Source organism: Lissotriton helveticus, chromosome 12, assembly GCF_964261635.1.
Source record: "Lissotriton helveticus chromosome 12, aLisHel1.1, whole genome shotgun sequence".
In the NCBI taxonomy this organism is placed as follows: Eukaryota; Metazoa; Chordata; class Amphibia; order Caudata; family Salamandridae; genus Lissotriton; species Lissotriton helveticus.
In genome coordinates, this window is record NC_136073.1 from 730,030,141 (window position 1) to 730,051,770 (window position 21,630).

The following is a 21,630-nucleotide window of genomic DNA, read 5'->3' on the forward strand; positions in this document are numbered from 1 at the left end:
CAGGCTGCCTGCGAGGGCTACCCGGAAGCGCCGGTGCTGGGTCTCTCGGCTTGAGATAGCAGCGCGTCTCTCAGCGCGTCAGGAAGGCGGGGCTGCTGCCAGCGGGGTCTGCTTCTGCTCTCGGCTTCGGCAAGTATGGCTGCTCCGTCTTGTCACCACGCGTGTGTTTGCATAGGGCAAGGTCGGCAATATTTATACCTTAAAGGTGCCGGGATTGACGTAAGGATGGACATAGGTACGTCAATAAAGATGTCATACGACTTGCTCGTTAGCACATTCTTTACTAAAGTTCTCTGTGAAATCAAAACAATGGCCGCACGGATTATCCAGGTTGTCATAGGTTTGATTTGTTATGAGAACGTCGTATGCCTTATCAGGGGCTGGAGGAATGTCGCTTGTCTAATTAGATCTCAAGCGTTATGACCTAATCAGATAACACGTTCCTGTGCCGTAGTGTGACTGCGTCAGATAACGGTATCTGCATCATGGGGGTTTTCTTGCCTCATGGGCTGACTGTTAGTTAACTAGCTAGGTAGTTTAACCAGAATAGGGTCAGGAATAGGGGGATCGATTCAGAACCTATAGAAATACACGACACCCACTCCACGCTAACTATGGTCATATCTACTAATCTATGCATAGTATAACATAGTACAACATACTATAGAGTATAGTGTATACCTTACCACCCCAAAATACATAAATGCATTTTGAAATTTTCAAATATACTGAAAAATTGCAGTCATATATATTGTATGCACTTAAGCTATGAATTAAATGCAAAAGTAAGCACGCATTTTATGCATTATTGCTTGTTGGTATATGAGAAATACACATGAAATGGCTCTTAATATGGCTATACAGAAAGAAAAGTCGAAACCATTTCATCACATAATATATTTTGTGAACATACCAGCGGGCAGCTAAAGTCTATATAAAGTCTATAAAGTATCTAAAAATAGAAATCTTAGTTCTCTAGGAATAGTTTTCTTACTTTAAGCAGAAGATCAGTGTCCCGGGGAAAAAATATATAGAAAAATATTTTAAGGGCTTGCTGAAAAAAGTTGCTGTCCGTGAACTGGATTGTAATTGTTCATGTGACTTTATTTTTAAAGTTGAAGGCCGAATTCAGGGAACGCCGTGTGCGAGTTTACTCAAAAGTCTCTATTTCTGTTCCGGAGAGAACATCATATCATTCAGGCTTTCGAAAAAACTGTCAACAGCTTCATGGGAAAGTTCCTCTAAGTCGGAAATAGGGGTAACCATGCATTCGTGCGCATGATTGTCTCCATTGACATTCTGATTTGCATTGCTGACAGAAGGTCGTACCTGTTCGATGCTGCTTTCATCTTGAACTTCACTACTCTTCAATCGTAGTGGTGAAGATTCCAGGAATGCCGTCATCAGAATTGGCAGCCTTTGAGGGCAGCACAGTGCGTGAACCTTGGTAGGAACCAACAGTGTATCTGCATCCACCGGCGCATCCGATTGTAGCGTCAGACAGGTGTCTAACACGCATTCTTCTCCGCATAGCAGACACCTTAGTACAGGTAAAACACACCTTTGCCACATTGGTCGAAATGATAGAAACCAAGTCATGTTTAGGTCTCTAAGCCGGGAGAGTCCCAGGATTTTTGATATCCGGTCCCGGTATCCAATGGCTAGGATCGTATCTTCCATTGTCGCGAGAGTTTGATCTGTGACATGGGTTGCCATAACGAAAAATAAGGACTAGGAATAGGATTCCTGCAATTAGTCCCAGGATCAGGGGAAGTCCGCCAAAAATCGAATGGACGAAATCTGGAAAAATACCCAGTATGGCTTTGAATGGTGTTAATGCCATCGAAAATACTGTCTTAAATACCTTTGAGACCCCAGTGGTATCAGAAATATTTAAGATTTCGCTCAGGATTTCCGCGAAATGTACGGGGGAATTAGTTGATAATAATGTATGTATCTCTGCAGTCGTCCTTGCGACTTGTAGATCATACGTTTCTTTAGATGACGTGAGCCTTGTAGGCGTCTGAAGAAGCACTGTTTTCATTCTGCTTAAAGTATCTATTCGAATAGAAGTAATTTTCAAACCGGGCCATGCCCTTGCCTCCCTGTCTGGAAAGGAGCTGGGGAATAAAGAACGTCCACAGCACTTGACCTTCGCCGTCGTAGTGACGAGATAAGGAGTCCCGGGCATAAGACTACAACATCTGCGGTCTACAATAAGAATGTAACTCCCATTATAGAGTCTTTGAAAGAATGGTTCTATTTCAGTTGCAGGTGCGCCTTGCTGGTGACATGAAAGGTTGTATGAATTCCCTTCACAGGCTCCGTGCAAACTAATACCGTTACACAGAAGCGTGCCGCTTAGTGACATAGCACAATTGTTGCCACTAAGAAACACTTTCTGTCCTTTGTTACTGACACATGCATGTGAATAGGGCAGGTTCCAAGTTGTTTTAAGGTACCCCTTTCCCAATTTCTCGTACATGCCAGCCTGTATATATTTTTGGCAGTATTGAAACCTGAAGGTTGAGATTGGAATATTTATGATTCCGTGGATTATCCATTCACTGACAGGTCGTTCTGACATTGTCATTGGTAATCTTTCTAGTTTTTCAATGCTCAAGATTGTATAATCAGCACCCTTCTGCGCCATACCGATTTGTCTATCAGTAAGGTTAAAGATTTGGAATAGTGACGTTGTGTTGATTAAACGCCAAGGCACATAGCCTGAACGCAGATTTTGTAACGTCCAGCCAAGCTGTACAATAGAACGCAATTGTGACTGTCCATGTTGTAATAACAGTAAGTCTTGCGATAATATATCGATTGCTGAAGACACAATGCTGTCCAATGAAAAAATTCTGGAGGACAGAGTCATTAACCCATTGTCCACTACAGAAAGTGATTTTTCCAAATTAATACGATCAATTTCACGTATTCTCTCTGCTGTCTCAATTTGAGTAACCTTCCAGGCCTCATTGTATGCTGCATATACAGAGGCTGCTATGAAACGCTTATGACGCTGTTTGCGTGGTCCCAGTATGAAATCACGCAAGTCAGCACCATCAGTAAGTAAAGTTAGGTGTTGCTTAATTTCAGGCAGTGTGGAAGTTTGTAGCCATTGAAGGCATAATTTGCCCACACTGTAGGTTGTTATTATCCCTGGGTGATGTCTTTGGGGATATCTAGGGTCTGGCCTGGTCATTTTGAAACCCTGTGTTTTATTCAGGAATCTATCTTGACAGTTATTTGTATCTGTGGGCCAGATCAACCATTGTTTCCAATCAGGATGTGTTCTGTTTTGGTTAAGTATATGGTTTATGTCTATTTCTTCATCTGTTTCAGAGCTATTGCTAAACATTGTCGGCTTTGGAATAGACAGGTTATTTAAATCTTTGATTTTGGCTAAGCCAAGACAGGTGGTTTGTTGAACAGTGTCATTTAAAAATATCATTTGTTCTGGGATCATGCAGGCTCTAAACAAAGCTTCTAAACCCTGTACTTGCCATTCTTTTGTACCCCAAACACTTTTCAAATCAACATTTTTGTCCCAATAATCAAATCCAAAAGTATTCATTTTTTCAAAGAACGAATCAGAATAAATCAATTTTGTGTTGGTTATCATGGTTTTCATCCCTGTCTTGTTTGACAATTTGTAATAAAATGTTTCAGCATTAGTTATGTTAAAACCTGAAAAATATGAATATTTGTCATAAACGGTTCTAGAGCTCCCTTTTGGAGGTGTAGCACAATGTTCCCATTGATTATAATTTAAAACATTTCTAGGTTGTGCAGATTTATGCAAGAAATGGTTACCATAATGGTTATAGCAATACATACTATCATAATTTGTAGAACCCTGCAAATAATCATGTTTTGTAAATTTAGCAGACATTACTAAGTCAGACATCATATTATTTATACTTTCAAAGTCCCAATCATCAGCAAATGAGTTTGGTTTTGCAAAATCACTCAAGGAGATCTTGATTTGGTGTGGATATTTCAGGATCTCGACCGGACCATAAATTTCATAGTCAGTGTTGTCCCAGGCTACCCCACCAGGTATTGGAATTGCTGTGAAGTTGGCTGAAGAAAGTTCTGAAGAAAGTTCTCGTTTCTTGACGTGTGAAGATGTGTGTGGTTTGAGGACCAAGTTGATGTTCTGACTTGCTGTGTCCATTTTAGCATATTTTCCCTCAATGAAGCGTCCCAAAGTAAATACCATGATGAGCCAAAGTATGAGGATAAATGCACCAAAACCCACCCAAAATTCAATCCATGGAGAAACCAGATATGTTTCTTTCAGTTGTTTCAAAAGTTCCCTAGCTTTGTCTTTAAAGGATTTTGATGATGGCTGTGTCTTTTGTTCACTGGAGCCTTCAGAGGAATCATCGAAGTTGATGAAGTAACCAGATGCAGTTCTGTCAATTGTTCCAATTGGTTCAGGATTTTTGTTTATTGCATTTTCACTTGGTACTTCAGTATAGATTGGTGTTTCTCTGCTAAATGTCTTTATTTGGGTTTTCAGAGGTCTTAGTTCTATTGCATTGTTGCATAGTCCTTGTTGTTCTTCTGTAGGCGTTTCGAATGTGATGAGCCTCTTTGATAGGACCTCTGTACTGGTAGCAAACCTTGGTGTTCTGCTACTTATTGGGAGTCCACTTGGCCTACTGTTTGTTATCGGCCACATGTTGTGGTTTTACCAGGTCGATGGATACAACTCGGTTCTCCTTTTTTCCAGCAAGTGGCGGTAGTACAACTGATCTTGTCCCGTCGACAGACAAGACAGGAACTGCTTTTCTGTAAGAAGGCCCAAATTCCTTCTTTACCGCGATCTTCTCCCTGACTAGATTCCCGACTTTTGGAATCCAGACAGGTCTTGCTGGGACAGGTGGTGATTCTTCAGTGGTTGTTGGCTGTTGTTTCAACTGTATGTTGCTCAGGTCTTTTCTTGTTTTGTTTAAGTCCTGCAAAATAGCCAAACGGTCTTTGACATCAAAGGTTTTTTCTATTACCACTGAAGTCTGACTATCAAGGTCAGAGATCAACATCCTAGTTCCGAATAATAATTCGTACGGACTGAATCCCTTCAGAGAATTTCTTGGCAAGTTATTTAGACTACGTTGGACACTTATTAGATGTTTGACCCACCCAGCTCCCGAACCTAATATCCTTTCTATTATAGATTGCTTTCTGCCTTGGTTTTTTCTTTACACCGTCCCATACCCTCAGGAAGGAAGTGAGAAGATTCCCGCTGGGCTGTGCTCATTTGGCCATGTTTCCCCCCCAGGCTGGTTTGCTTGAGTGAAAGAAATGGTCGAACGTAGCATGCTCTTAGAGTATATGCCATTTAGACTCGCAAATCTTGTATAATAGTCCGGACGTCAGCCAAGTGCTGGTGATCTACATTATAAGTGGAAACTAGCCTGTATATGTTAATCGCAAGCCATTCTTTTTGCTGGTAATATTATCTGCCTTGATACGACGAGGTATTAAACTGCTTCTCTCCCAACTGCGATCTCTGTTGCAGTTTGGGCAGTTTTTTACAAACATGGTGTAGTGCAGGCTCATGCCTGGCCACCAGTACCGTGATTGTAATTCTTCCAGAGAATCTTTTAATTTAAGGTGTCTGTGTCCCTCGCCCATGTGTGCGTCTGCGATTAACAAGTTTCTCCTGTCCATGTTTGGAATCACTCTATCCCCCACTCCAGGGATTCGAGCAAAAGGGACGGAGTTTGCATCGATTATGTATGTATAATTGAGTGGATAATTGATCGGTAACGCTGAGCAGTCGCCTTTTGATGACGTTTTCACCGCCAGCAATGTTTCGCCGTCAATGTATTTTAATGTACGCTTTTTTCGATCTACGGGACCCGGTTTACTGGCTGCCGCTGCGGCTGTTTCAGCCAATGAATTCCCTACAACGTGAACGCCATCACGCTGGTGACTCAGTGAGTGTGTCACGTGAGTCTTTGGTAGTTCTTTTTTCAAAAGAGCTACTTGTTCCCAGAGCAGTCTCTGCTTTATTGGTGCATCTGTGTCATCTTTGTAACCGTTCTGAATCCATGTCTGCAAATCCTTGTTATATGCTTTGACGCAGTAATATGAATCTGACACTATAAGTGTCGGGAATTCGCGATCCGCATTATCTAGCGCCATTTTCAAAGCTAATATTTCAGTTTGTTGTTCTGAATTGGTTTCTACTGAGTGTGTCTTTGTTAATAGAGGTCTTAGTTTACCTCCGCGCCACACTTCTTTTGTAATCTCACATGTGGGATTGTATGCATGTTCTCCCCAAACGGAGGGTTGAGCATGTCCGTCTGTATAGATTACACAGGCGTAATGTCGTAGAGGCAGAATGTCGATTGGCAGAGGATACGTCTTTTCATATTTTAGATTTTTCAATTCTTCTAGTTCTGGATCAAAGTAGTAGTATACTTTGTCCGTTGTGATTGAATTCACCCATTGTATCCATTCCGGATTCAATGTTGTTGTTGGTAAATTACACGGTGTTGTTAGTGCCTCGAAGGCTGATTCAGCTGTTCTGACTGTGATATGTCTACCGTCAGCTATGTCTTTTTCTCTAGCTATTGCGGTTTGAACTGCTTGAACAATTTTTCCTTTGTTGCTGAATCTCTGTTCAGCTTTTGTGTACAAGTGTGATTTGAATGCAATTGGTACCTTATCTCCCTCATTAGAGGTTAGGTATGTGAATCCGCATCTCCCTGGGATGACTCGGATCACAAGGTTGCGTGTATTATCACGGGTTTCTAATTTTGTTTTAATTAGCATGTCTGTTTGTAAGGATCTCAAAATTTCTGTGTGTGCTTGAGTCCAACTGGATCTTTTAAAGTCTGGTTTAATTAGATCATAAAGGGGTTTGACCCTTTCTGCGTAATTTGCAATATATGTTCTTCCGAAATTTAGGATGCCTAGAATTGACTGTAGGTTTTTTAGTGTTTTAGGAGCTTGGATTACGGCACATTTCTCTAGGAAATTGTCTGCCAGGCTTTTACCTTCACTTGATAGCTCATATCCTAAGAATAGGACCGTCAGATGGGCAATTCTGGACTTTTTGAAGTTGAATTTGTAACCCTCTGCAGCGAACCCAAGTATTATGGTGTTCACTCTTTTCAAGTGAGTCTCCAAGTCATCATCTGTTAAGTAAATGTCATCGACATAAGATAATGCTTCATCATCATATAGTTGTAGTAATTCTGTTACTCTCGCTGAGAATACCCCCGGGCTGTTCTTGTACCCCTGGGCTAACCGACAGAATTGTTTTTGAGTGCCATTTACTGAGAAAGCTGTTAAATATCTGCTCTCTGGTGCTATGTTTTGACAAAAGAATCCATTGGAGATGTCCAAGGTTGTTTTGTATTTTTTGCGCACTATGTTATTCATTAGTGCAGCACTGTGTGAGTTTTGCACTGCAAAGGTTTTGCAGCATGTGTTAAGGTGTCGGTAATCCAAAACTAGACGATATGAGTTGTCTGGTTTGGCGACTGGAAACAAAGGATTGTTCATTTGTGAGGTGCAAGTTTCAATCACCCCCTGGTATTCTAGCTGGTCTAGTATTTCATTTACCTGTTTTTTAGCTTCTTGCTTAATTGGGTACTGCCTTTGTGCAGTTGGTTGTGATTTTAACTGGATTTTGTGAGGAGGAGAATCCTCATCCCATCCTACATGATTTTTATATAAAGCAGGTGCTGAGGCCACTGCCCACTTTCTAGCAAGTGTATATTTTTTATGAATCGGTATTTGATTCGAGAAGGCAGGCATAATTACTTCTTCGCCATGAGGGCACTCCCTGACAAACTCTGGTGGCCAGTCTTTTTCAGCTAGAAGGATGTCATAGCCTTTGGAGAGGTTATCCCAAAATAGTCCCCTAATTTTCCTAGTCTTATCTCCCTCTATACGTAATGTTATCTCGTATATTTTGTGGGGCTTGCTAACTCTGGTATCTGCAGTTTCCACTTGAAGGTATTCATTCGTGTCCACTGTCTCCAGATGATTCATAAGGACTTTGCGAGCTATGCTCACCTCTGCTGCGCTGTCTAGCATTGTCTGAGCCCACTCTCCGTTTTTCAGTTGTGTCCTCAGTATTCTCGGCATTGTTAACTACCTTGATACTGGCTACCTTCTTTTTTGGAAATTGTGATTTCTTTTTCAGTTGAGCAGGTTCCTTGTCTTTGGACTTGGCGTGCTCTTCTGATCGTCCTCTTCTTTCCGATTTCTGCGAGGAATTCTGAAAAGATTGAGAGGGACGTGTATCAATGTCTTGATATCTATCAGGTTTTTTAATATTATCCCTATTTCTAAGGTTATATCTATTCCCAGAGGGGTCACTCTGGGGTGACCTTTGTCTCGGGTTTGGAGATTTCTCTCTTCGCCTAGGAGACCTTCCTCTGGACTGGAATTTCTTTTCTTTAGGATTGGATTGTTTATTTCCATCCCAGTTCTTTTTTGGTGAATTATTATTATTATTAAAAAACATTTTTTCTGGACTTGTAGTCAGTTGCGGTTTTACTGGTATTCCACCTAGACTATCTCTGCCTAGTTCTTCATAGGATTTTTCTATGATTCTGGCAATTTCAGCTGGTTGGTCTGCTATATCTGTCTCTTTTAACCTCTGGCGGATCGCCACGTTTGCTGCTTCACCTTTTATGTTGGCTAATAATATAGCCGAGACCTGCTTGAAGTCTTTCAGTAGTTTCATACCAAGAGTTAAAGCAGGTTCTGGACCGTATTCATCTTGAATTTGTTTTAGCACATCTGGTATTACCGAAATGGATGGAACACCGTGCGTTTTTGTATAGATGGAAGCAAAGACTGTACCCCAAGTGTCACAGTCCTCAATGTGTGGTGCGATTCCCATTGGGAGACATATAGTCAGAATCCTGTGTTTTTCCAGCGGGGTGGTGTCAGGAAACACCGCCTCTATTTGGGTAATTTTCTGTGCCAACCAGAATGGTATCTGTTCCCGTTTAGCTGGAACTTTACCTAGGCAGGATTGGATGTTCTGTGGTGTAATTTTATTTGTGTTCCCCTGGTGAGGGGTCAGCTGTGGAAGTTTAATCGCTGGCTGAATTGTTGAAGTCCGCATTACATACTGAACTAATTGTCTGTGAATTTTTAGTAGTTGTTTTAGCTGTATTAACAGCTCTGCTGCAGGCATTCTTTCGATGTCTGGATGTGGTGTGTATCCGGCTAAGACCGGCCACGTTGCTCCTGGTCTTCCTAAAGGACCGAGCCTTGTAATGTGATTGTTATGTATTAGGGCGCCATCAAATAAGAGCAAATGCTCTTGGAATTTGAGTGGTACTTCCACCTCCTCGAAAGGAGTGTACGTTTCAGGAGGTTCCTCTACTTTGTAATAGTGGAAGTACTTTGTTACAGCATTTGCTGCTGGAAAATGTATCCATGTATAGTATACCTCTGTCTGCCGATATTCGTGTGCCTCAATTACGAATATGACTGTGCCACCTCTAGGTGTCAGTCCATTTTCTATAAGTTTTAAGGTTATAGATCTCCTTTTAATGACCGGAATGAGTATTATATCCGCGTCTGCTGCTTGCATGGTAGCATCAGCATCTGCTATTTCAGTAGCTAATCTAATTGCCTCTCTTTCTCCATCACTGTCTCCCATTTTACTGACAGGATGGTATTATTTTTGTTTGCAGATCAGGTTTCTTATGGAAACAGAGATTAGATGCACAATATTCTGGAACTGTTTTATCCTTCAACGTTGACTAGACCAAGAACCATACATAGGAGTTCCCTCCTGCGAGGTTTTGGAGGATATAATAACCTTTCACCCACTCCAGACGTCTTTGGAGTATTTGGGAAAAGGGGTCTGAGTGAGAAAGCACGACTGAGTTACTCTAAATGTCTTACGTTAGTTTTATCGCCCTTTCCAAACACGTTGGGCGCCATGTAGTGTAGTTCCTATTTTCCCAATAGGCTCTGCGCATTGGAATAGTACCTACAGCAGTAAAGGCCTAGGCCAGACGTTAACTAGGTCTACTACTGTCGATACTAGACTTAATTTTTGGGTTTGCCAGCTAAGCTCAGAGTTCGCTAGAAACTTTCTCGAATGTTCAAGGAAGGATTAACTCCCCTGATTAGACAAGAAGGGATTTAGTTTCTGACAACCATAGAACATGACAACTTTGCTCTCCCCTAATCAAGAGTCAATCTCAAGAGTCGTGTGAGCACAAGGCAATTATTTTACTCAGTCAGTACGTGCATTCTTAGTCTCATCAGAATGTAGAGAAAAGGAAGAGACGGGCGTGTTCAATAAAAGATGTTATTTATTGATCAGTCTCTTTTCTCGTACAAGAGAAATGGATCGATATTATTGCAATACTTATTGTTAAGTAAAGTGCATACATTAGAAGCAATAGTATAAAATAATACTGTAAAAACATTGATATGGTTTCTGAGCCATATGATGTTTAAAATGATTAAAATATATTTACATACACATATACATTTGACTAAACGTACTCAACTGGTGTTTCTAAATACGCCTACCCCGTGTACCTGACCTAAGTCTAATGCGTGGGCGGGAATAGAAAGTTACAGTTTAAGTTAAGTTCGTTTTTGCCAAGTGAATAACTAAAGAATTCTCTGTGAGGGGTTATTCAGTTCTGTACCTGGAATTTAGGATGAATGAGGAATGGTATCTCTTTCTCTGCTCTCGATATTCCAGGCTGCCTGCGAGGGCTACCCGGAAGCGCCGGTGCTGGGTCTCTCGGCTTGAGATAGCAGCGCGTCTCTCAGCGCGTCAGGAAGGCGGGGCTGCTGCCAGCGGGGTCTGCTTCTGCTCTCGGCTTCGGCAAGTATGGCTGCTCCGTCTTGTCACCACGCGTGTGTTTGCATAGGGCAAGGTCGGCAATATTTATACCTTAAAGGTGCCGGGATTGACGTAAGGATGGACATAGGTACGTCAATAAAGATGTCATACGACTTGCTCGTTAGCACATTCTTTACTAAAGTTCTCTGTGAAATCAAAACAATGGCCGCACGGATTATCCAGGTTGTCATAGGTTTGATTTGTTATGAGAACGTCGTATGCCTTATCAGGGGCTGGAGGAATGTCGCTTGTCTAATTAGATCTCAAGCGTTATGACCTAATCAGATAACACGTTCCTGTGCCGTAGTGTGACTGCGTCAGATAACGGTATCTGCATCATGGGGGTTTTCTTGCCTCATGGGCTGACTGTTAGTTAACTAGCTAGGTAGTTTAACCAGAATAGGGTCAGGAATAGGGGGATCGATTCAGAACCTATAGAAATACACGACAAAGCCAGGAGACACTGTCACTCATGCTGAAGACAGGCAACACTGTCACTCATGCGGAAGACAGAAGACACTGTCACTCATTCTGAAGACAGAAGACACTGTCACTCATGCTGAAAACAAGAGACACTTTCACAAACTGTCACTCATGCTGAAGACAGGAGACATTGTCACTCATGTTGAAGACAGGAGACATTGTCACTAATGCTGAAACAGGAGACACTGTCGCTCATGCTGAAACAGGAGACACTGTTACACACGGTCACTCATGCTGAAGACAGGAGACACTGTCACTAATGCTGAAGACAGGAGACACTTCACACACTCTCATTCATGCTGAAGACAGGGGACATTGTCACTTATGCTGAAGACAGGAGACACTGTCACCCATTGTCACTCATGCTGAAGACAGGAGACATTGTCACTCATGCGGAAGACAGGAGACACCTTCACTCACGCTGAAGACAGGCGACACTGTCACTCATGCTGAAGACAGGAGACAGTCACTCATGCTGAAGACAGGTGACACTGTCACACACTGTCACTCATGCTGCAGACAGGAGACACTGTCACTCATGCTGAAACAGGCAACACTGTCACTCATGCTGAAGACAGGAGATACTGTTACTTATGCTGAAGACAGGAGACACTGTCACACACTCATTCATGCTGAAGACAGGGGACACTCACTCATACTGAAGACAGGAGACACTGTCACACACTGTCACTCATGCTGAAGACAGGAGACACCTTCACTCATGCTGAAGACAGGAGACACTGTCACTCATGCTGAAGACAGGAGACACGGTCACTCATGCTGAAGACAGAAGACACTGTCACTCATGCTGAAGACAGAAGACACTGTCATTCATGCTGAAAACAAGAGACACTGTCACAAACTGTCACTCATGCTGAAGACAGGAGACATTGTCACTCATGCTGAAGACAGGAGACATTGTCACTAATGCTGCAACAGGAGAAACTGTCACTCATGCTGAAACAAGAGACACTGTTACACATGGTCACTCATGCTGAAGACAGGAGACACTGTCACTAATGCTGAAGACAGGAGACACTTCACACACTGTCATTCATGCTGAAGACAGGAGACACTGTCACTCATGCTGAAGACAGGCAACACTGTCACACATTGTCACTCATGCCGAAGACACGAGACAAGGTCAGTCATGCTGAAGACAGTATACACGATCACTCATGCTGAAGACAGGCAACACTGTCACTCTTGCTGAAGACAGGCAACACTTTCACTCATACTGAAGACGGGCAACACTGTCACTCATGCTGAAGACAGGAGACACTTTCACTCATGCCGAAGACAGGAGACACTGTCACACATGTTTCACTCATGCTGGACAGGCAACACTGTCACTCATGCTGAAGACAGGAGACACTGTCACCCATGCTGAAGACAGGAGACACTGTCACTCATGCTGAAGACAGGAGACACTGTCACCCATGCTGAAGACAGGAGACACTGTCACTCATGCTGAAGACAGGAGACACTGTCACTCATGCTGAAGACAGGAGACACTGTCACTCATGCTGAAGACAGGAGACACTCACTCATGCTGAAGACAGGCAACACTGTCACTAATGCTGAAGACAGGAGACACTGTCACTAATGCTGAAGACAGGAGACACTTCACACACTGTCATTCATGCTGAAGACAGGAGACACTGTCACTCATGCTGAAGACAGGCAACACTGTCACACATTGTCACTCATGCCGAAGACAGGAGACAAGGTCAGTCATGCTGAAGACAGTAGACACGATCACTCATGCTGAAGACAGGAGACACTGTCACTCATGCTAAAGACAGGCAACACTGTCACTCTTGCTGAAGACAGGCAACACTGTCACTCATACTGAAGACGGGCAACACTGTCACTCATGCTGAAGACAGGAGACACTTTCACTCATGCCGAAGACAGGAGACACTGTCACACATGTTTCACTCATGCTGGACAGGCAACACTGTCACTCATGCTGATGACAGGAGACACTGTCACCCATGCTGAAGACAGGAGACACTATCACTCATGCTGAAGACAGGAGACACTGTTACTCATGCTGAAGACAGGAGACACTGTCACTCATGCTAATGACAGGAGACACTCACTCATGCTGAAGACAGGCAACACTGTCACTCATGCTGAAGACAGGAGACACTGTCACTCATGCTGAAGACAGGAGCCACTGTCACTCACGCTGAAGACAGGAGATACTGTCACACACTGTCACTCATGCTGAAGACAGGAGACACTGTCACACACTGTTACTCATGTGGAAGACTGGAGACACTGTCACTCATGCTGAAGACAGGAGACACTGTCACTCATGCTGAAGACAGGAGACACTGTCACTCATGCGGAAGACAGGAGACACCTTCACTCATGCTGAAGACAGGCGACACTGTCACTCATGCTGAAGACAGGTGACACTGTCACACACTGTCACTCATGCGGAAGACAGGAGACACTGTCACTCATGCTGAAGACAGGCGACACTGTCACTCATGCTGAAGACAGGAGATACTGTTACTTATGCTGAAGACGAGACACTGTCACGCACTCATTCATGCTGAAGACAGGGGACACACTCATACTGAAGACAGGAGACACTGTCACACACTGTTACTCATTTGGAAGACTGGAGACACTGTCACTCATGCTGAAGACAGGCGACACTGTCACTCATGCTGAAAACAGGCAACACTGTCACTCATGCGGAAGACAGAAGACACTGTCACTCATTCTGAAGACAGAAGACACTGTCACTCATGCTGAAAACAAGAGACACTTTCACAAACTGTTACTCATGCTGAAGACAGGAGACATTGTCACTCATGTTGAAGACAGGAGACATTGTCACTAATGCTGAAACAGGAGACACTGTCGCTCATGCTGAAACAGGAGACACTGTTACACACGGTCACTCATGCTGAAGACAGGAGACACTGTCACTAATGCTGAAGACAGGAGACACTTCACACACTCTCATTCATGCTGAAGACAGGGGACATTGTCACTCACAATGAAGACAGGAGACACTGTAACTCATGCTGAAGACAGGAGACACTGTCACTCACAATGAAGACAGGAGACACTGTAACTCATGCTGAAGACAGGAGACACTGTCACTCACAATGAAGACAGGAGACACTGTAACTCATGCTGAAGACAGGAGACATTGTCACTCACAATGAAGACAGGAGACACTGTAACTCATGCTGAAGACAGGAGACACTGTCACTCACAATGAAGACAGGAGACACTGTAACTCATGCTGAAGACAGGAGACACTGTCATACACTGTCACTCATGCTGAAGACAGGAGACAGTCACTCATGCTGAAGACAGGTGACACTGTCACACACTGTCACTCATGCTGCAGACAGGAGACACTGTCACTCATGCTGAAGACAGGCAACACTGTCACTCATGCTGAAGACAGGAGATACTGTTACTTATGCTGAAGACAGGAGACACTGTCACACACTCATTCATGCTGAAGACAGGGGACACTCACTCATACTGAAGACAGGAGACACTGTCACACACTGTCACTCATGCTGAAGACAGGAGACACCTTCACTCATGCTGAAGACAGGAGACACGGGCACTCATGCTGAAGACAGAAGACACTGTCATTCATGCTGAAAACAAGAGACACTGTCACAAACTGTCACTCATGCTGAAGACAGGAGACATTGTCACTCATGCTGAAGACAGGAGACATTGTCACTAATGCTGAAACAGGAGAAACTGTCAGTCATGCTGAAACAAGAGACACTGTTACACACGGTCACTCATGCTGAAGACAGGAGACACTGTCACTAATGCTGAAGACAGGAGACACTTCACACACTGTCATTCATGCTGAAGACAGGAGACACTGTCACTCATGCTGAAGACAGGCAACACTGTCACACATTGTCACTCATGCCGAAGACACGAGAGAAGGTCAGTCATGCTGAAGACAGTAGACACGATCACTCATGCTGAAGACAGGCAACACTGTCACTCTTGCTGAAGACAGGCAACACTTTCACTCATACTGAAGACGGGCAACACTGTCACTCATGCTGAAGACAGGAGACACTTTCACTCATGCCGAAGACAGGAGACACTGTCACACATGTTTCACTCATGCTGGACAGGCAACACTGTCACTCATGCTGAAGACAGGAGACACTGTCACCCATGCTGAAGACAGGAGACACTGTCACTCATGCTGAAGACAGGAGACACTGTTACTCATGCTGAAGACAGGATACACTGTCACTCATGCTGAAGACAGGAGACACTCACTCATGCTGAAGACAGGCAACACTGTCACTAATGCTGAAGACAGGAGACACTGTCACTAATGCTGAATACAGGAGACACTTCACACACTGTCATTCATGCTGAAGACAGGAGACACTGTCACTCATGCTGAAGACAGGCAACACTGTCACACATTGTCACTCATGCCGAAGACAGGAGACAAGGTCAGTCATGCTGAAGACAGTAGACACGATCACTCATGCTGAAGACAGGAGACACTGTCACTCATGCTAAAGACAGGCAACACTGTCACTCTTGCTGAAGACAGGCAACACTGTCACTCATACTGAAGACGGGCAACACTGTCACTCATGCTGAAGCCAGGAGACACTTTCACTCATGCCGAAGACAGGAGACACTGTCACACATGTTTCACTCATGCTGGACAGACAACACTGTCACTCATGCTGATGACAGGAGACACTGTTACTCATGCTGAAGACAGGAGACACTGTCACTCATGCTAATGACAGGAGACACTCACTCATGCTGAAGACAGGCAACACTGTCACTCATGCTGAAGACAGGAGACACTGTCACTCATGCTGAAGACAGGAGCCACTGTCACTCACGCTGAAGACAGGAGATACTGTCACACACTGTTACTCATGTGGAAGACTGGAGACACTGTCACTCATGCTGAAGACAGGAGACACTGTCACTCATGCTGAAGACAGGAGACACTGTCACTCATGCGGAAGACAGGAGACACCTTCACTCATGCTGAAGACAGGCGACACTGTCACTCATGCTGAAGACAGGTGACAGTCACTCATGCTGAAGACAGGTGACACTGTCACACACTGTCACTCATGCTGCAGACAGGAGACACTGTCACTCATGCTGAAGACAGGCGACACTGTCACTCATGCTGAAGACAGGAGCTACTGTTACTTATGCTGAAGACAGGAGACACTGTCACGCACTCATTCATGCTGAAGACAGGGGACACACTCATACTGAAGACAGGAGACACTGTCACACACTGTTACTCATTTGGAAGACTGGAGACACTGTCACTCATGCTGAAGACAGGCGACACTGTCACTCATGCTGAAGACAGGCAACACTGTCACTCATGCGGAAGACAGAAGACACTGTCACTCATTCTGAAGACAGAAGACACTGTCACTCATGCTGAAAACAAGAGACACTTTCACAAACTCTTACTCATGCTGAAGACAGGAGACATTGTCACTCATGTTGAAGACAGGAGACATTGTCACTAATGCTGAAACAGGAGACACTGTCGCTCATGCTGAAACAGGAGACACTGTTACACACGGTCACTCATGCTGAAGACAGGAGACACTGTCACTAATGCTGAAGACAGGAGACACTTCACACACTCTCATTCATGCTGAAGACAGGGGACATTGTCACTTATGCTGAAGACAGGAGACACTGTCACCCATTGTCACTCATGCTGAAGGCAGGAGACACTGTCACTCATGCGGAAGACAGGAGACACCTTCACTCACGCTGAAGACAGGCGACACTGTCACACACTGTCACTCATGCTGGAGACAGGAGACAGTCACTCATGCTGAAGACAGGTGACACTGTCACACACTGTCACTCATGCTGCAGACAGGAGACACTGTCACTCATGCTGAAGACAGGCGACACTGTCACTCATGCTGAAGACAGGAGATACTGTTACTTATGCTGAAGACAGGAGACACTGTCACACTCATTCATGCTGAAGACAGGGGACACTCACTCATACTGAAGACAGGAGACACTGTCACACACTGTCACTCATGCTGAAGACAGGAGACACCTTCACTCATGCTGAAGACAGGAGACACTGTCACTCATGCTGAAGACAGGAGACACGGTCACTCATGCTGAAGACAGGAGACTCTGTCACTTATGCTGAAGACAGGAGACGCTGTCACTCACGCTGAAGACAGGAGACACTGTCACTCACAATGAAGACAGGAGACACTGTAACTCATGCTGAAGACAGGAGACACTGTCATACACTGTCACTCATGCTAAAGACAGGAGGCACTGTCACTCATGCTGAAGACAGGCAACACTGTCACACACTGTCACTCATGCTGAAGACAGGAGACACTGTCACTTATGCTGAAGGCAGGAGACACTGTCACTCATGCTGAAGACAGGCAACACTGTCACACACTGTCACTCATGCTGAAGACAGGCGACACTGTCACACACTGTCACTCATGCTGAAGACAGGAGACACTGTCACTCAAGCTAAAGACAGGAAACACTGTCACTCATACTGAAAACAGGAGACATTGTTACTCATGCTGAAGACGGGAGACACTGTCACACACTGTCCCTCATGCTGAAGACAGGAGACACAGTCACTCATGCTGAAGACAGGAGACACTGTCACTCATGCTGAAGACAGGAGACACTGTCATTCATGCTGAAGGCGGGCAACACTTTCACTCATGCAGAGGACAGGAGGCACTGTCACTCATGCCGACGACAGACAGCACTGCCACTCATGCTGACGACAGGCAACAATGTCACTCATGCCAGAGACAGGAGACACTGTCACTCATGCTGAAGAGGCCCAAAGTGTATTTTATGGTGTAAAGCTGAAAAAAATATTGTAAAACAGTAACAGACTAGTTCGCAAAAATGTTTTTGTGGTCGAAATTATATATTTGTCAATTCTACTCTCATTTCTCCTTATTTAATTGGTTTAATACTGAGCTTCTCTCTTAAGTGTGCCATTGGCAAGCACTCTGGTTTATGGACCTGAGACATTTGGGGCCAGATTCATTGAATAGTAGTGTTGTCCTCACATACAAAGTGACACAAGGCAGGGAAATGCCTTAATTTGGATTTACAAAACAACGTATGGGGCGACTAGCGCAGTGGGCTTTGTAAAAACTTGTATTGCAACACTCAGAAGCAATCCAGGGGTGGGGCATTGACATTGCCATGCATCCACCCATGGCTTTGAATTAATTCTAAATATATAAAAGTTTGTAAACCAGAGATTGTAAAAAATAGGTACGTCTCCCAGATAGTGGCGTAACGAGAAGAAAATTATTTTTTCCTTATCCTCATTTTCTCTTTCTGTGCGTGATACATTCTACATCACGTGTAGAAAGAGGAAAATGCCTATTGGATTGTTTTGGGCAGGAAGGTATTCCTTTCTGCACAAAAAGAATCCTGCCCTTAAGGTCGGTGCCCTTGCATTGGTGCTAGGCTGCACACAGTGCGCCAGATCACAGAGAGAGCAGAAATCCTCTATATCTTTGTGTATATTCGGCTGACTCGGAGCTACACCCCCCCTCCCGAGCACCTTGAGACCCTCACGGGTGAGTAGTGCGCTTCACATTTCCCTGGTTGATTGATATATTGAGCATTTCTGATCTCTCCCTTTCATGCAACTTGGCCCAGCAGAAGAACTCTTAGTGCTGCGTTCAGTGAAATAATAGTAAAATGCGTCCACGATAATTTAAACAGAAATTAGTTCGTCCTCCGGACTAATTAAACCATGAACCAGAAGCTTAAAATGAAGCACTTTTAGCTGCATTACTGAAATTTTGCTAAAAGTCTGAAAAATACAGAATTTGCCTTTGTAGCTGCCAGCACAAAACCAGGATGCTGTTGTCATATATGTTCAAATTTTTAGGACAGTAACGGACACCAAGCAGTGGAACGCTTCCATATCATAATTAAAAGCATGGTTCAGGTGTGTTTCATACTTGTTGCTCAACTGTGATGAGTAATTATTTGCGATGAAGGCCTGCCTGACCCATGGGCTCTCTATTCACGGGCGTGACCAGTCTGTAGTGGTGTGACCGGCTGGTAGCACATGCAGTGCATAGTGTGGCATTGACGCTTTAGTGTCTATCAGAGCCACATCCAGTGTTTTCCTGTGCATTGACAACCATGACCCACTTTGGTGAAGCGAAGACCCACCCCAAATACATAGTTGGTAGAACGCATTTCCCAACACTGTGGTTACACTTCTAAGTAATTTAATTTCTCATCCTATGAATGGGTTGCAGTGCTATGATATACATAAAGCACTGTTGAGGATAATTGAGATCAATTTAAGTCTCATGAAGATCCATCACTGTTTTTAAAGTTTGACCAGGGCTTCCATTTTTAAAATCACTACGTTAGGAGTTCCTGAGCCAATTTTAAATCACATATCACCACCTCCACACTCACTGCCACAATCACAAAGAAAACCAGATCCACAGTAATCAGGTGGCGTAGCACACCCTAGAAGTATTTGGCGAGCAGGGTGGGAACCCGATATTGATGAAGCATGTCACCAACTAGGTTGGTGAGCGAGGGTTCTTAAAAAACACCTTGTGGGTTCCAAGGCACACTTGCCGCAAGGATTATGAGAACTTACAGGTAGATTCATCAAGCATTTTTGCGAGCGCAAACGGTGCGAATCGCAAAATTCGGCCGTTTGCGCCCGCAAAAATGGCATTAGAGATTCATCAATGGTTCATGAACTCGCAATTTGAAAAATCGCAAATAATTGCGATTTATCAAATTGCGATCGCATTTAAGGAATCTCAATTTGAGATTCCTTAAATGCTATTCATGAACCTTTTAAAAATTGCGAAATCGCTATTTTTGACCGCTATTTACCGCGAAGTCTGTAAATAGCGAAAACTTAGAAAAATGCACTTTAGTGCATTTTTCTAAGTTGTATGTTACACACACGGCAACATCAGTCTACATTTACATTTCAGGGGGGCTAAAGGGTGTCCTTTGGACACCCCTGGCACCCTTGAAATCGCACCCTTATTTGCGATTGGCAAATTGCTAATCGCAATAAGGCCCATAGGAATGAATGGGGAGTTATTCCTTATTTATAACTCAGGCCGTAGGAATGAATGGGGAGTTATTCCTTATTTGTGATTAGCAATTTGCTAATCGCAAATAAGGAAGCTGTAGAAATCGCAATTTTTTTTGCGATTTCTACATGAATGCCGTTTTGCGAGTCTTTAATAGCGATTCCTTAATAATCGCTATTAAGGACTCGCAAAACATTACAATGATGAATCTGGGGGCTAATTTCCTAATCTTTAGTTAAGTAGGTAGCAAACTTGTTCTTGTTTGGTTTATATTAGCGATTGTCTGGGAAGGCGGACGAGTTCCCTATCCTCTTCTCTCTCTCTCTGACTATACATCAAACATCAACATCCTTCGTTTGCCTGAGTATTGTTGTCTGGGCTTGCACAGTGACTGTCTGGGACACATTTGCACTGAATGCATTGTGATTTCCCCTACACCCCGTCCTTTCCGAGTCAGGTAAAGGGAAGACAAAGTTACGGGTGTAATTTAGCAATTAGGGGTGTGCTTGCCTCTATTCCTTATTTGTGCATATTTTACAGTTTGTAATTCTGGATGAGATCAAAATTCACAGTTTTGCAAAATCAGGCCGCAAAAGGACTATGCAGTTGAAAACTAATTTTGTTAATTAGGTACTTCAAATTAAAATGGGCTAACATAGCGATGGCATGTTCCTAGCTGCAGTGTTGGAACTGTGTGTTCCTTTAGAGTTCATCAACTTCTGCAAGACTTGCTGAGTTGACAGAGGAAAAGAATATAACAAATTCAAAATATCTAACTAAAGTAGAAAAAATGACAGGCATAACTCCCTAACTTGTGTTATGAATTATCTACATGTGTAGTAAAAGATACAACAAAAACACATATTAAAAATGCAGTTCAGAATGTATTTGCAGATATTGTGAGTCCTGGAAAGAAATTTCATTTGTATTTTTGGGTCTCTGTACAGGACACCAAAGAATGAAAAGAAATTCAGCAATACAGCAACTGATGCCTCCATCTGTCTGGTTGTCAAATTCCTACAAGAGTGATTATTTAATACTAGGTCTAAATTATCCAACACACAATTTGTTTTTGTAGCCCAACACAAAGCACAACTTCAAGAACAAGAATTCTGATCCACCTAAGCCCAGGGATCTGATACTTAAAGAACCAAAAAC

General features: G+C 43.6%; 1 protein-coding gene and 1 long non-coding RNA gene across 3 annotated transcripts in view; one reads left to right on the forward strand and one right to left on the reverse strand.

Annotated features, from left to right (window-relative positions):
• LOC144798388 (uncharacterized) overlaps positions 1-21,536 on the forward strand; it is a 558,332-nt gene extending 536,796 nt beyond the window's left edge. The window contains exon 4 of the long non-coding RNA XR_013603529.1: positions 21,420-21,536. This is a non-coding gene — a long non-coding RNA (uncharacterized LOC144798388). The remainder of the gene's footprint in view (positions 1-21,419) is intronic.
• LOC144798386 (toll-like receptor 2) overlaps positions 1-21,630 on the reverse strand; it is a 394,865-nt gene that overhangs the window by 108,645 nt on the left and 264,590 nt on the right. The gene's annotated exons all lie outside the window — the stretch shown is intronic.